This window comes from Canis lupus, chromosome 16 (assembly GCF_011100685.1).
Source record: "Canis lupus familiaris isolate Mischka breed German Shepherd chromosome 16, alternate assembly UU_Cfam_GSD_1.0, whole genome shotgun sequence".
NCBI lineage: Eukaryota > Metazoa > Chordata > Mammalia > Carnivora > Canidae > Canis > Canis lupus.
In genome coordinates this window covers 57,292,290-57,307,889 of record NC_049237.1, presented here as the reverse complement: position 1 = coordinate 57,307,889, position 15,600 = coordinate 57,292,290, and the positions used below count along the sequence as shown (strand labels likewise).

At 40.2% G+C, this 15,600-nt stretch overlaps 1 long non-coding RNA gene across 1 annotated transcript in view; it reads left to right on the top strand.

Annotated features, from left to right (window-relative positions):
- The first annotated feature begins 700 nt into the window (after positions 1-700).
- The window catches only part of LOC119869577, a 113,174-nt gene continuing 98,274 nt past the window's right edge, over positions 701-15,600 (top strand). The window contains exons 1-3 of the long non-coding RNA XR_005371147.1: positions 701-871; positions 5,937-6,026; positions 15,043-15,269. This is a non-coding gene — a long non-coding RNA (uncharacterized LOC119869577). The remainder of the gene's footprint in view (positions 872-5,936; positions 6,027-15,042; positions 15,270-15,600) is intronic.

The window sequence follows — 15,600 nt, the reverse complement described above, 5'->3', positions numbered from 1 at the left end:
ATAGTTTTGTCTTTTCCAGAATGTTACAGAGTTGGAATCATAGAGTATGTAGCCTCTTCCGATTGGCTTCTTTCACTCAACAATATGGATTTAAGTCTCATCCGTGTCTTTTTCCGGCTCATTTCATTCAATTGTCTGGGTGAGCCACGGGTTATCCATTCGCCTACCCAAGGGCAGTTTGTTTGTCTCCAAGCTTGGGCAGTCGTGAATAAAGCTGTGATAAACACCACGGGCAGGTTTTTGTGTGGCCATGAGCGTTGGGTTCCTTTGCATAAATACCAAGGAGCATGGGTGCTGGGGCATGTGGCCGGAGGGTTTGTTGTTTCGTTGCTCCCATGGTGGCCGCACCCACCTGCATCCCCACCAGCAGCGAATGGGAGTCCTTCTCACCCCCGTGCTCACCCGCATGCAAGTTCTCAGGGTTCCAGATCTCGCCCATCCCGACGGTTGTGTCATGGTATGTGGCGGTTGTTTTCACCTGTGCCTCCCCACTGACATGGGGTATCAGCATCTTTTCAGCTTCCTTTGGAAGCTTTCCCTCAACCTCACCTGTGTAATGGGCCACCCCAGGCTCCCCAGCAGACACAGCCGTCTCTTCTTGCTTCTTTTAAGTTATGCTAACAAGGAGTTGCTGCGCTTCCCAAAATATCTGCTAGGACCTGCAGACACCCCAATAATAGTTTGCACCTCAGCGATCTTTGCGAATGCAATTGATGTGCGCCAGCATCCCGGCCCGGGCTCATTGGTAGTGACACGTCCTCGGCTCCCCGGGGCGGGGGGCGGGGGGTAGCAGGACCCCGACGGTTAGGCCAGGCGTTCTGCAGGGCAAGAGCTCTCAATCCCCGCGCAACTAGTCCTCTTGTTGCCTCAGGTCAGTAAGTGATCTTGTTTCCACCTGTTTTAGCTCCTGCCACAGACACAGGGAACACCTGTGATTCTCTCCCTTGCCTCCCTTGGTCTTTCACACTTCAGACGTGCACTAAGGCTATTAGATGATAATCGACGTAAACCTGAGCTCCATTCCTTTCTACGGCTCCAGGCCCATCCACCCATCACTTCAGCAGCCGTGTGGATGGTCACCCCCTGCCCCATTCAGACCCGAAACTCACTACCTTTCTGTCCACTACCTTGTATTCCGTGTCCCAGTGCTCGGTGATGCGCATCCCACCTTCCTTGAAAAAGGTCCTGAAGACCCCCTTCCACTCACTGTCTTAGCCCTTACTTATTTCAGTTTTCACTCTCCTTACTTGGACTAGTTCCGCGCAGTCGGGGTCACTTCTCAGTCACATCCCCACCAGTCCCCCTGCCACAGAGATCTGAGTCATCTACTTAAAAAAAAAAAAAAAAAAAAAAAAGAAAAAGATTTTATTTATTTATTCTTGAGACACAGAGAGAGAGGCAGAGACCCAGGCAGAGGGAGAAGCAGGCTCCGTGCAGGGAGCCCGACGTGGGACTCGATCCCAGGACCCCAGGATCAGGCCCTGAGCCGAAGGCAGATGCTCAACCACTGAGCCCCCAGGTGCCCCTGGGTCTTCTATTTTTAAGGCCAGTCCTTACACTGGCATGGGTGGCATGTTTCTGCCTCCCCCACTACCCTCCTCTGCACTGACCTCTCTTCTGCACAAGCAGTGCGAGTGCCCCTGGAGGGTGCTCACGGGAACCGGGCACAGCGTCCACTTGCATCCCCGCCACCCACTCCCATGGCCTGTCAGCTGTGCCTGCCTCCTCGATGACCACCCCCCACTCAAAAGTTGATGAGATACTCTCTTGTCGTCAACGGCCTTCCAGAAAGTCTTCTGAAACCACTATAGAGAATTAATCGGTCTTTGCTACCTTAGAGGATAACACAGGATTCCTCATCCTTCTTATAATACTTCATTATATCTCATCACTGTTTGTCCTCCCGGACTGTGAGCTTCTCGAGGGCAAAGGTGTGTAACCTGCTCTTCCTCCACCTGGGTATTCAGCAGTATTTCACACCTGGAAGACACTCACGGCTCTGCTCAAGAAGGGCACTGATGAATATGTGAGTAAAAATAATTGGCTAACTGTCGTCTTTACTCTCTTTATCCCTTTCATAAGACAAAAACTGAAAATGCACCACTATTTGTTTTTTTTTCTAAGTGCACGTGCTTAAACACACCACAGACAACTAATCTGAAGATTTTTTTTTTTTAATGAAAACATTTTAAAGCTCTCCATGTATATTTTCTCTACAACCAAGACTCATTGGCTCATTGCCTAAGGTACTGTGGTGGCCAAGGATTATGATGAATTTTTAATAATAGAGTTTGAAAATGTATGTTTGGTTGTTTTTATTTTTATTTATTTTTTTAAATATTTTTAATATATGCATTTCAAATACATGCTTTCTGAGATAACATTTTAATGGGATCATGCCCTATGAATAAATGCAATTTCATTTACCCATGACCCCAGATTTCAGGATTTTATTTTAGTTTCTTTTCTTTTTTTTATTTTTATTTTTTTTTATTTTTTTTATTTTTTTTTATTTTTTTTTATTTTATTTTATTTTTTTTTTATTTTATTTTATTTTTTTTTTAGTTTCTTTTCTATGGAAGCCTACAATAAATTAAAAATTTGTTCCTGTAAAATGTGTAGACCAGGGAGTCCCCCGGCAGTTTGGAAAATGACAAGTGAAGAAAACACAGCTCTGAGTCTGAGTCACTATGTCATCAGCAACAAAAACCCTGTTTGCTTGCATGCAGGTGCAGAGACTTTGGAATTGGAAGAATGACTGAAGCGTTTCATGGCTCGCCCTTTGGCTTTTAGCATCCATTCTGCGGTCTAAAAAATTAACTGGGAATCTCACAATCGAAATGGGTAGAGGACAATCAAATTCTCCGCTGCCTCAATTTTCAAAACGATGGCAGGTTTCATACTTTCCTGTGTGCGGGTCAGCTGGGGGAATCCAGGAACCTGCCCCCTGTAAGTGAAATGGCATTTTCTCTGGCACACATATCAGTCACTTGTCACAGCTGGCCGAAAGCACCATCAGAGACTCCCAGAAAAGGGACCCGTGTGAGCCCTTTCCTTTGCAGGGCCCTGCTGGGAAAGGACACACAAGGGCTCTTTTGTAAAAATCTGCTTCCTGCACATGGGCTCTTCAGAATATGCGTGTCTTTAAGACACCTTGGTGCCCATAACTGGGTTCATCAGTGCACCTGACTGGCCTTGTTCCCTGGGGAATTTGGAATCCTGGAGGGATCTTTCCCTCTGCGAAAATGGGTGGAGTGTCCACAGGGGGGAATACATATCTATATATGTATATGTATACAAAAATATATATATAATATATGTATATATATTCTGAATATATATTGGGAAAAATGCATATATAAATATATTATATTTATCATATTTGTATTATTATATATTTAAATATTTATATATTATATTATATTAATAATTATATTATAACTATAATTTATAATTATAAATAATAATTATATTATTTATTATATATTTATATATTCTATACATTATATTATATATATTATATTATATATTATATGTGCTTTCTGCATTAATAATAGTGGGTAACAGGATGGGACTATAGTTTGTAGAAAGAAGCACATAACCATTGTGACGTGACCACCATCCCTCAGGTTTGTCTGTCTGCTGGCCTGTCTGCTGGTAAGGCATTCTGAGAAGTCGCCCCCTACCCATGACTGGATGAGGATGGTGATGGGGAGGAGGACATGGTGGCTGTGGCAGTGGGGGTGGCTGAGTAGTGACAGCTACTTACTGAACACTTATTATGACTCCTGAACTATTAATAATCTAAGCGCTTCATGAGCATGGACACATGCGGTCTTCTCAACAGCACTGTGACCCTTGTTATTCCCATTTGGAAATTTTCATCCCAACTAATTCCGGATGAGCAATCCCTCTCAGATGTTCATTGGCTTTTTTTACTCATTGGAGCCCTGTGACATCTGGCTGGTGCCCAATTACGGACGTAAGGGCATTGAAGGAAGATCGCACTCAAGTGTTCCATCTACCTCGCTTCCAAGAAAACTGTGTCTTTCCTACTTTTTGCCAGTGTCCTAGTTAGTAAGGGTAAACATACAGCACTTGGAACATCGCCTCTGATTAAGACCAATTATGGATCTTTATAACCTACCAAGAAATTTTTAAAAATTGAGGATACAGAGGGAAAAGGGAAAGATTTTGATTTTCAAGCAGGTCTGTGAGTAAAGAAATATGGATTCTACTCTCTCTGTGTGTAGCTGTGTTTATCTTTTTCCTCCATCTCCTTTACTTCTATGGCTTAGTGAGGAAATGGTGTACCGTCATTAGAGTCCACTCCGGGACAGACGAACCTTTAGGTCACCAAATAGATTTCACAATTTCTGTAAGTGGTAAGATGTCTTGCAAACGTTTAAGGTTCATGGTTCACAACAGAGTATTGATTTCCCCAGACACCATTCTGCATATAAACATGATTGTGGACAAGAATCTATTTCCAGAGACGACTGATCTACCTTGATAATTGGCTGAAACCCAACTAAAACGGCAGATGGAAGATGAGGACACCTTCCCAACCATTCTCGGTTCATCTTAGACAGTAGGCCCCAGAGTGTCAAACTGTGGAGTCTGGGTCTTAGACCAGACAGGGAACTGGCCAGCTGCCTTGGCGACATGGGGGCTTCATGCCAGCTTTCTGGTTCATCTCTGAAACTGGAGCCAGAGGCGACTTTGACACTTGACAAAATTCCTACATCGCTCAGGGCTGCTGTGCGAGTGTCTGCTTCAACAGCCTGAGCCTACTCTGTCCATGTGACCGACTTGCAAGCCAGAACCTTCCATGAATAAAGTAGAAGAATGATGATAGATGTTGTTGATTAAGTTACCTAGTGCCGTCTAACAGAATGTGTTGTTCCTTTCTGGAAAGGCTACCTGCCGTTTTCTCCCTCTTCAGGCTCTATCCCACTCTACTGAGGAGGGAAACCCAAAGTTGGTTGGACAGGCTGTCCCTGTTCTTCCTTTCATACCAGGCTGCTAAATTTGGCCAAAAAAAAAAAAAACACAAACAAACAAACAAACAAAAAACAAAACCAAAAACCAAGACCAAAAACAACAATAACCCTCAAAACAACAACAACAACAAAAAAAACAAAACAAAACAAAAAACAAAAACAAAAAAAAACAAAAACAAAGTAAAACCCTCCAAGAAGATAGAAAAATAATGTGGAGAGAAAACAACAACAACATCACACGTCTCTTTTGGGATAAGCAGCTCAATGAATAACAAACTGTCCAACCAAGAGCATGAATGCCAGACACAGCTCCAGCGAGTTCTGCAGCAACGTGGACCAGGGGGACGACACAGACACACTGGAATCCCACAGATCTGGCTTCAGAGCTTCCTTCCAAGGCTCTAACACTCCCTACACACAGGAGTCTTTGGACAAGTAACGTAGCTTTTTCCTACCTCAGATCACAAGTCTGTTAAGTTATATGAAATCATTTTCCTTCGATTCTAACAGTGAGAATGAAATTAATATCCCAACCCTCTAGACATAGTATATGCTCAGTAAATAGCTTCCCTCCCACCACCAAACCCCTAGTCATTCCCCATAATATGTAAAAATAACGCTATGACTTAGGTGAAGAGCTAAGGGGACGGAGACTGTCTTGATGGCAATTGTCACAATCCTTGAACTGATGCTGCCCAGGATGTTTGGGTCGCCGGACGGACACATTTTGGAGATTCAGTGGTTTGTTTGGGTCGAGGGACAGCCACGAGGCCCACTCAGAGGAGTGGCGGGTGCCTAGGACTGGCTGGTTTCTTTTCTAGCGAGCCTCTAAGGGACACGCGCATACTGTTCGCAGCACAGTAAGCGTTTTATTTGAACTATCATAATAAACACCTCCAAGAGGCCCACGGTGTTCATGGTCCTGTTTTGCAGATAAGCCAAGGCAAGATAAGGCAAGAAGGGGAAGCAAGACACGTAGCAGCTTCTCACACCACAGGGCAGAAGAACAGGATCCACTGACAGGTAACTACAGACACCAGACCGTGGTCTTTATTTTACACGGTGACACCTGTTCCCAGGCAGGCGCTCACCACACTGACTCCCTGTCTCTTGTAAGAACAGTTTGAGGGCTTTTTTTTTTGTGTGTGTGTGTGTGTGTGTGTGTGTCTGTGTGTGTGTTTTTTTTTTTTTTTTCTGTTAGATCTTAATTGTGGTTCCTTTCTCACGTCGTCCGAACTGCCTCTGTTCATATGAATTCCCTGCCTCTTGCTTCGTCTTTGGCCAACTGCTGCATGTGTCTCTGTGTTTTTGAATCTGGAGGTAACCTTGCCACAGAAGAATCTTTCTTTTTTATCTAAATAACTTCAAGTCAGACTTCTGGTAAAAAGGCCCGTACTGTAGCTTCACTATGTGGAGTATAAAAGTCCAAATTTAAGCTGATGGGTGAGACCCTCTATAACCAAAACCTTGATGTATTTTTACTTCTTCTCTCCCATAGTTTCCCCCAAAACCATCTTATTCTTTAATATTGGACCCCTGTCCTCTCTTGGAACAGACCCCATGTGTCCCTGTCCCACTAAAAGGCATCTTCTCAAAATATCTCCCAAATGTTCCCAGGTAAAAGTATTTTCTTGTTTTTAGGCATTTGAGACAGTTCAGCTTAGAGTGGATTCTGGCTCCGTTACACACACCATGTGGGACTTTGGGTACATGACATCATCTCCAGGATTCTTGCTTCTTTACATAAAAAAGCAGGGAGACACTTTGCAAAATTCTGACAAAGGACCCGAAGTCTCCGGCCTCATCGCAATTAAGGCCTTTCCCTGAAAATAGGTGAGAACGACACCCCGTGACCATCCGATATTGCTCTTAAATGAATCCCACTTGAATCTGTGCACCCGTTTTCAGAGATAAACATGGTCCCCAAACTGAGAACAGGTGCCACCTTCAAATCTTCTGCTCAAAGAATGTTTTAGCTTTGAGATTTGCTTTCTTATTTTCTATTATAAATAGGTAAACGAGATATCTTCTAGCGTATAATAAGGTTAAGGAACGATTGCAACTTGTTAAACGGATGAAAAATGAAATAAGTAGGGCGTGACCCCTTCTGTGTTTGTCCACGCACAGGGGGCGTGCCCCACGAGCACAAGCATGCCTCACAGGCAGGCTGAGAACTCCCACCTTCGGATGGGAGGCAGGGCAGTACCGATAGCAGAGTCCCAGGGAACACTTGGCATTTCATTCACTAAGGAATGACACACGCCAACCTTTTTACTTGTCACTGACCCATAGCGTCCCAAAGTTTGCGTTGCTGCGATCACATACAATAAAGTCGGATCACTCCCAGAGAGGTGAGTTAATTCCAATGTTGATAGATCCTAAGTTCTAAGCCCCTAAGACTACTGTAAAGACATGGATAAACTAAGGGAGGCTGAGTCCCTAGCAACTGGCAGGCATACAGCAGGCCGTCAGTAGACATTCCCCGCCCCGTTTCTCTACTTTCCAACGACATTTTGGCATGCTGTAACAACATAGTCCTTTTGACCTCGTCTTCTCTTTTGTTTTTAAATATAAAAATCTGTACCTATGTATGTATTCAGTTTGATGAATTGTCTAACGGGGGGTGGACCATCTTTGCTGTCCAGGGTGTGAACTCTTTGCAGGCAAAATCCATGACTTACTCGCTATTGCATCCCTACCCTGTATTTTGCAAACAATAGTTATTAGTAAATGTCTGAATTAAATTGGCCCTGCTAAGTCTGAAATACGGAAGCTAAATTTATTGTGGAGTGGTTTACACAGGTTTCTCAGTGAACTGATAAAGGGGGTCTCGAGATGCATGCAGCGTAAGTAGGAAAAACAGACTTAAAGTTTGGGCTGATTGATTGTGAGACCAACATGGCTTGAGGATAAGAGACCCTCACCTGCCCAGCCTTTTCCAAAGCCCTATGATCAATGCACTATGAGTTCCATACAATCATATATTCTTGTTAATTTTGTCAAATCAAAATCGATGGCAACAGCTTTCTGTTTCCACTCCAGTTTGCTCTTCACCTCACTTTGTCTGGCAGTGGGGGCTATTGCAGTGGCTAGACATACTTTTGCTTTCCAGTACAAGGGAAACAGAGCTGAGAATACATTTAATCCAGTTAGGTGCTTTGCACTTACTTTTATCAACAACTCTTCCAGTATATAAATGGTTTCCAGTAGTACTTTTTTTTTTTTTTTTTTTTTTTTTTAGCCCATGCTGTCAACCAGTACAGCACCATGACCAATTTTCAGGCCCAAGAGTTGGGTCTGTGGAACATAACGGTATTGTAAATATGTGCATAGTATACAAAAAACAAAGTTTGAAATATATATCCAGCTGTTAGACTTGCAGAATTCTTCCAACCATCAGATGTATAAAAACATGGGTGGGAGCCCCATTTCTAATCAAAACAGAAGTCACCTCCTGGAAGAGGTATCCCTTAGTGATTCAGTACATAAATTATAAATGCGTGTGGTGAATTCAATAATTAGCTCAATTCCTTTGCATCTCTAGTCAACCCCATAGTTATTATGATCTCATTATTGGGAAATTACACTTGCCTGATCCTTGTCCAGTGGCTCATAAGAAGGAATGAGGTAAAAATATCAATGCACCAATTCTGGCCTGGGCATTCAGAAATAGAACACAGTTCTGCTTACCCGCCTCTCCTCTGCTATTGCCATGACCAAAATTGTCCTGGCTTGCTCCCAGTCCTAAGGCAATAAGAAAAATATGGAGTAGAGCCACCCAGCTGACCCACAGAACACTAGTAAGAAGCAGGGTTGTTCCAGCCATCTAGCTGAGCCAGCCTAGACCAGCCAAGTGCATCAAGTTGTAGACCCATGAGAAAAAGTAATTCTTTGCTAAGCCATTGACTTTGGTATAAATTTGTCAGGCAGTAGCATTAGGCAGTAGTGAAGTGATACAATACAATCACTATTTTTTTTTAAGATTTATTTATTTATTCATGAGAGAGAGAGAGAGAGAGAGAGAAGCAGGCCCCCTGCAGAGAGCCAGATGTGGGACTCGATCCCAGGACCCCAGGGTCACCCCTGAGCTGAAGGCAGACACTCAACCACTGAGCCACCCACGCGTCCCGTGATCACTATTTTTTGATGGAGATTATACGACATACGATTTATTAGCACTGAAAGGTTTGAGAATACGGCAGTTGAAGTCTAGAGTACTAAGTGCAAAGCTGCATGTTTTATGCATCCAAGTATCTGTAATAAATTTTGATCAATAATAGAGATTAGGGGTGCCTGGGTGGCTCAGTCAGTTGAGCTTCCAACTTCTGGTTTCACCTCAGGTCATGACCTTGGGGTCCTGGCATCAAGCCCTGTGTTGTGTTCCACCCTCAGTGGATTCTCTCTTCCCCTCTGCCTCTGCCCCTCCTCCTGCTCCTGCTCTCTCTCTCTCTCTCTGTTAAGTAAATAAATAAATCTTTAAAAAACAGTAGATATTAAATTACCTCTCTATTTTTTTCTATGGAAAATAAAACAAAGTCAGGACAATATGAAAACTTCAAAGAGATTATAAACGCATAAGATACTGTTCATGCATGTGTGTGTGTGTGTGTGTGTGTGTGTGTGTGTGTGTGGTGTTTCTGGAAATGTCAATTCCTTTAAATTTACTTTTATTTTTCCAGTTCATTTTTAAGCTACTTTATTAAACTTTAGTTGTCCTAAAATAAATGGTCCATGTTTCAAGTATATAATAAGTTTTGATATGTGTATACATCACCATAATCAAAAAATGAATATATCTATCATGTCAAAAACTTCCCTCAGGCCCTTTGGAGACCCTGCCTCCCATCTCTGCTGACCCATGACCTCCTTCACTAAGCAACCACTGATCTGCTATCTGTTGCTCTTGATCAGTTTGAGTTTCCTAGAATTTTGTGTACATAGAATTATTTGTTCTTTTTATGGCTTTTTTTATGCAGCACAATTTATCCATGTTGCTATAGCAATGGTTGGTTTCTCTTTGCATTTCTTAGTAGTAGTCTGTGGTGTGAACATGCCATCATTTGTGTGTACATTCACCTTTTGATGGACATTTGGGCTGTTTCCAGCCTTTGGGTAATACAAATACTGATGACATGAACATTCATAGACAAGTCTCTACATGGACATACATTTCCATGTTGTTTGGGCAAATACCTAGGAGGGGGGCAGCCCCGGGAGGCGCATCTGTTTAGCGCCTCCTGCAGCCCAGGGTGTGATCCTGGAGTCCCGGGGTTCCAGTCCCACATCAGGCTCCCTGCATGGAGCCTTCTCCTTCCTCTGCCTGTGTCTCTGCCCCTCTGTGACTCTCATGAATAAATAAATAAGCTCTTAAAGAAAAATACTTAAGAGGGGAGTGAATGAGCATATGTTAGGTGTGTATTTAGTTTTTTAAAGAAACCATTGAACTGTTTTCTAATAATAATTATTTTCACGCACTTTGTTCTGTGAAAGTTCAAATTCCTACCTATCCTTGCCTAAACTTGGTATGGACACCCTTTTTCTTTTCCTTTTGTCATTCTAATGGATGGGCACTGGCTTTTCATTGTGGTTTTCAACTGCATTTACATAAAATGACAAATGAGTCAAGTATCTTCCAAGTAATAAATTGCTATGTGTAGGTCTTCTTTGGCAAAGTGTCTATTCCAAATTTTTGCCTACTTACCTACAGGGTTGCTTTTCTTATTTTTGAGTTTTGAGTTTTGATCATTAAGTGCTCTTTTTTTTTTTTTGGCATATAAAATTCTTTGTCAGATTTCCGATTTGCAAATATTTTCTCCCAGTCCTTGGTTTGTTTTCTGTTTTGCAACCCCCCTCCCTCCCACTCCCTAGTAGTGTTTTCTTGGGGGCAGAAATTTTAATTTTGATAAACCCCAGATTATCAATTTGTTATTTTATGGATCATTCTTTTGGTGTTGCATCTATAAAATCTTTGCCTACCCTATAGTCACAAAGGGTTGCTCCTATATTTTCTTAGAGAGTTTTTTAAGTTAGGTCTGATGTACTCTGAGTTAATATTCATATACGGCATGATGCATAAAGCTTATTTGTTTGTTTTTGTCTTTGCATTTTATAAAGACTATCTTCTTTTTCACTGAATTCTATTATCATTTTTATTAAAAACCAATTGATTTTACACATGGGGCTATTTATCTGGAATCACTCTTTTATTCCAATGATGCATCTGCCTATCTTAACATTAATAACATTATTAACCACTGCAACTCTATAATAAGTATTAAATTCAGATAGTGTACCTTTCCCAAAATAATCCCTTTTTTCAATGTCATTTGACTATTTATTTATATTTCCATGTAAATTTTCCATGTAAAATTTTAAATTCACATGTCAATTTCCACAAGAAAATTCTGTTGTACTTTTGGCTGAAATCACATTACATCTATCTACAGATCAGTTTGCAAAAGATTGACATTTTATATCAAATTTTCTGATTCATAAAAATGATGTATTTCTCCATATGTCCTTCCTAATTACTCTCAATAATATTTTGTAGCTTTTATTGTAGAACCCTGCATAAATTTAACATGATTTATCCCAAAGTGATTCATATTTTAATACCATATTATAATTTAAATTTAAAATTCCATTTGTTCATTGCTAGCATATAGAAATACAACTGAATGTTATATGTTGATATTTTATTCTGAAAATTTATTCAGCTCAGTAATTTATTCTACTAGCATTTTTATAGAATCCATGAGATTTTTCATGAATACTAGCTTGTGAACTGTTTTTATCTCTTTTTTAATTTCTTTTTCATGCTTTTTTGCACTCATTAGAATCCCCAACATAATGTTGAATTAATGTCTTGAGAGTTACATTCCTGTCTTTGTCCTGATATTAAGGGAAAATCACTGTCTTTTGATATTAATGATGTTATCTGTTTTCATTTATGCCCTTTATCAGTTTTTAAAATTCCTCCTTTATTACTACTTTTTTGAAAAGTTTTAGGGCAGCCTGGGTGGCTCAGTGGTTTAGTGCTGCCTTTGGCCCAGGGCCTGATCCTGGAGACCTGGGATCAAGTCCCATGTCAGGCTTCCTGCATGGAGCTTGCTTCTCCCTCTGCCTGTGTCTCTGCCTCTCTCTCTCTTTCTCTCTCTCCCTGTATCTCTCATGAATAAATAAATAAAATCTTTAAAAAAAAAAAAGAAAAAAGAAAAGTTTTAGCAAGGGTAAATTTTGAATTTTTATATGTTTTCATACATTTGATCATAGTTTTTCATTTTTAGTCTCAATATGTTATATTACATTGATTAATTTTCAAATATTAAGCAATTATAAATTCCTAAGTGAATTCCTTCTACTTATTGTATGTTATCTTTATATATTGTTGTATTTGGTTTGCTAGAAATTTGTTAAAATTTTTTGCACTGATTTTATGAGGAATATTGTTCTGTTTTTTCTGGTAATATCTTTGGTTTCGATATCAGAGTAATGCTAGCCTCATAGAATGAACTGGAAATTTCCTGTTTTCTTCAGTTTTCTGGAATATTTTGTATATTTTGCATTACTTCTTCCTTAAATATTTGAAGAGATTTTCAAGGAAATGTTTTTAACAATACATTCTCTTTCTCTGATAGATGTAGAGGTAGTCAGGTTATCTATGTTGTGTTTTGTGAACTTTGATGATGTCCTTAAGGAAGCTTCTGCTTCATCTATGCTGTTTGATTCATCATCTTGAAGTGGTAATACTTTCTTATTATTCTTGTAATACCTTACTAACATTTTAATAGGTTTTATTATAGATAAATATTCACTTTGTGTTCATACCTTGGTATTTTTTGTCAAAAGAAGGCCTTCAAATTATTTCATCTTTTGGATATAATGGAAATGTTCCTGTTGCTAATGTGCATCACCTTGGTGTGGATTCCCTTCTCAAAGGCACTTAGCTAATTTAAAAACATTTGCAAGGACATCCTTACCTAATTGTCCTGGCATCAAGCCTCCTTTCACCTGAAGTTCACTGGTAATGAAGATGTGGCCAACAGATAGTTTTAGAAGATCACAGTTGCTGTGAGTAAGTCCTCTTAGTGCAGATCCATTCATTTTCAGAGTCAACCCTGAAATGCTAAAACTACTCTTGACCTAGAATTCGTTCCATCAAAACACCAGAATGATTTAAATTCCGCCTATCATGTGTACTAGGTAGTACTTTCATTAAGAATGGAGTTTAAGAAAAGAGGAAGAGCGATTTCAGTCACATGCCTGCCATGATTAGCTAATGTATACCTGTTCCTGGCATCTTTTACAGCAATAGTAAAGTAGAATTAAGAAAATATCATGAAAAAAATGCAAAGAACAAGAGATAAGTGATGAATTACTCAGTAAGATTCAGCAAGTCTCACTCATAGGTCTTCTGTTATGATTTTCTGTCCCACTAGTACCTGAGCTTTTGGCTTCTATTTACTTCAAAGTATATTATTGAACATTATTTCCATTATTAAAAAGGAACTTCAATTTATTTTTCAATTTCATGGTTTATCTGTCTATATTTTGGTTTTTGAACAATTTCTCTACCTGCTTCCTCACATACAACATCTCTGTCACCATTGATTCTCAGGGATAGATAATTCAAATTTGTCCGTAACCACTTAACACAACCCCAAACATGTTTTGGGTAAATTTCCATCTAACTGTATACTTAGCCATCATGTCATACTGGCTAACTTTGTGCATTACCATTTCTATTACTCCATAGAAATGTATATGTAATGGTATTCCAGGATTCTTTCACTGCAAAACTTTTAGAGACATTAGTAATATTTGTTCTGAATTTTTTTTTATTTATCAAGTTTTATTCTACTTGTCCAATAATTGATGATTTTGAAAGTATAAGATTAAATATTTGGCACCAGTTTCATGGTCCTACAAAACTCCTGACATCCGAATCACATCAGGAAAACCCTCACAGCACAGATGAAGGATTTTAATAGACCAAAGAGCCAGGATTTTGAGGACTGGTCCAGCTCTCAAGTAGCATTCCCCTGGGGTATGTCCATGTGTTCACATACCAAGGAAAATGAATGACAGCATAGCCAGGCAGAAAGCTGTGATAAAAATGAAGGAAAATGGGACCATGTTACTGACAATATGGGCAAATGCACAAAGACTGAGGTGACAGCAAGTTTTACTTCCTCGGCAGAACTGAAATCTCGCGTGCTGGGAACACAAGGCCTGCTGTCATCCTAAAGGAGCTTCTTGGACAATGGCAGTAGTTAATAGCTTAGTGGTTAATAACAAACTTTTATGCCATATGAAATTCTGGCTCCTCTTCTTCATGTCTCTGGGAGAATCTTTAAAAACCTCTCTAATTGCAAATTCCTCAATCTATATAATTGTGATAATAATAGTACTTAGTTAACACACTTCAGTGAAAATTACAGAAGAACTAATGAAAAGACTCAATGCTGAGTCTGACAAAAATGAAGGAAAGAAATGTTAGTGTTACAGGCTGAATGTGGGTATCCCCCAAAAATTCATATGCCAAAACCTTAACCCCCAATGTGATGGTGTTAGGAGGTGAGACCTCTGGGAGGTCATGAGGGTGGAGACCCCATGAATGAGATTAATGCCCTTATAAAAGGAACCTCAGAGAATCCCCATGTCCTGTCTTCCACAGAGAGAACACAGGTGTTTATGAACCAGGAAGTGTCCTCTCACCAGACACCAGATGTGCCGGCATCTGGATCCTGGACTCCCAGCCTCCAGGACTGAAAAAGAAGTCTGTGTTGTTTATAATACTTTGGTATTCAGTTACAGAAGCCCAAATGGACTAAATATTTAGCATATATTTTCCTCGTTTAGGAAGAGAGACACAGAGAAGTTAAGAACACTGCCTGTTCCCACCCCAAGTGAACAGCAGCTTCAGGGCTCAAGCCAGGCTCCGACCTGAGCTCTTGCACACTACTCTTCCTCTCCTACTGACTTATTCTGTCTCAACTTTTGTCAAAGCCTCACACTTGTTACTATGTTCTTGTAACAGACATCATCATATAAATCTTCAAGGTATACAAGTGACTTCACAGTCTATGGAGATTATGTGAACCTACACCTGTGTCTAGAGAAACTACCAGTGGTGCAATCAAGATGTGCAGTCAAGTGAGAAAACCCAACGTTGCAAAGAGCAAAGGCAGAAAAGCACAAGATAAGTAGAACAACTCAATACTTAGCAAGATGAGAGAGCTAATAAAACAGAAGGAAAACAAAGCAGTAAGTATCCTCACAAATATTCAAGATGACATTGTTCACATAAAACAAGGAAACGATACAGTGAAGAAAGAAAGTTGGAGCAGAATGACCTGAGGTATGGTGAAAAATTGCTGTTTTCACCATGAACAGTTCTGTAACATTAGATTAGTATTGAAGGATAGCATAAAAATTATGGGTAAATAGCTTGAGCTATTATCACAAAATCATAAAATCAACACTTCTAGGTTAAGGAATAATGGCAACCCAGCATAACAGTAATACTATATTATGTTTTCATTACATACGTCTATCATTTGGATTTCAAAGGTTATAGGCATTTATTAATGATTAC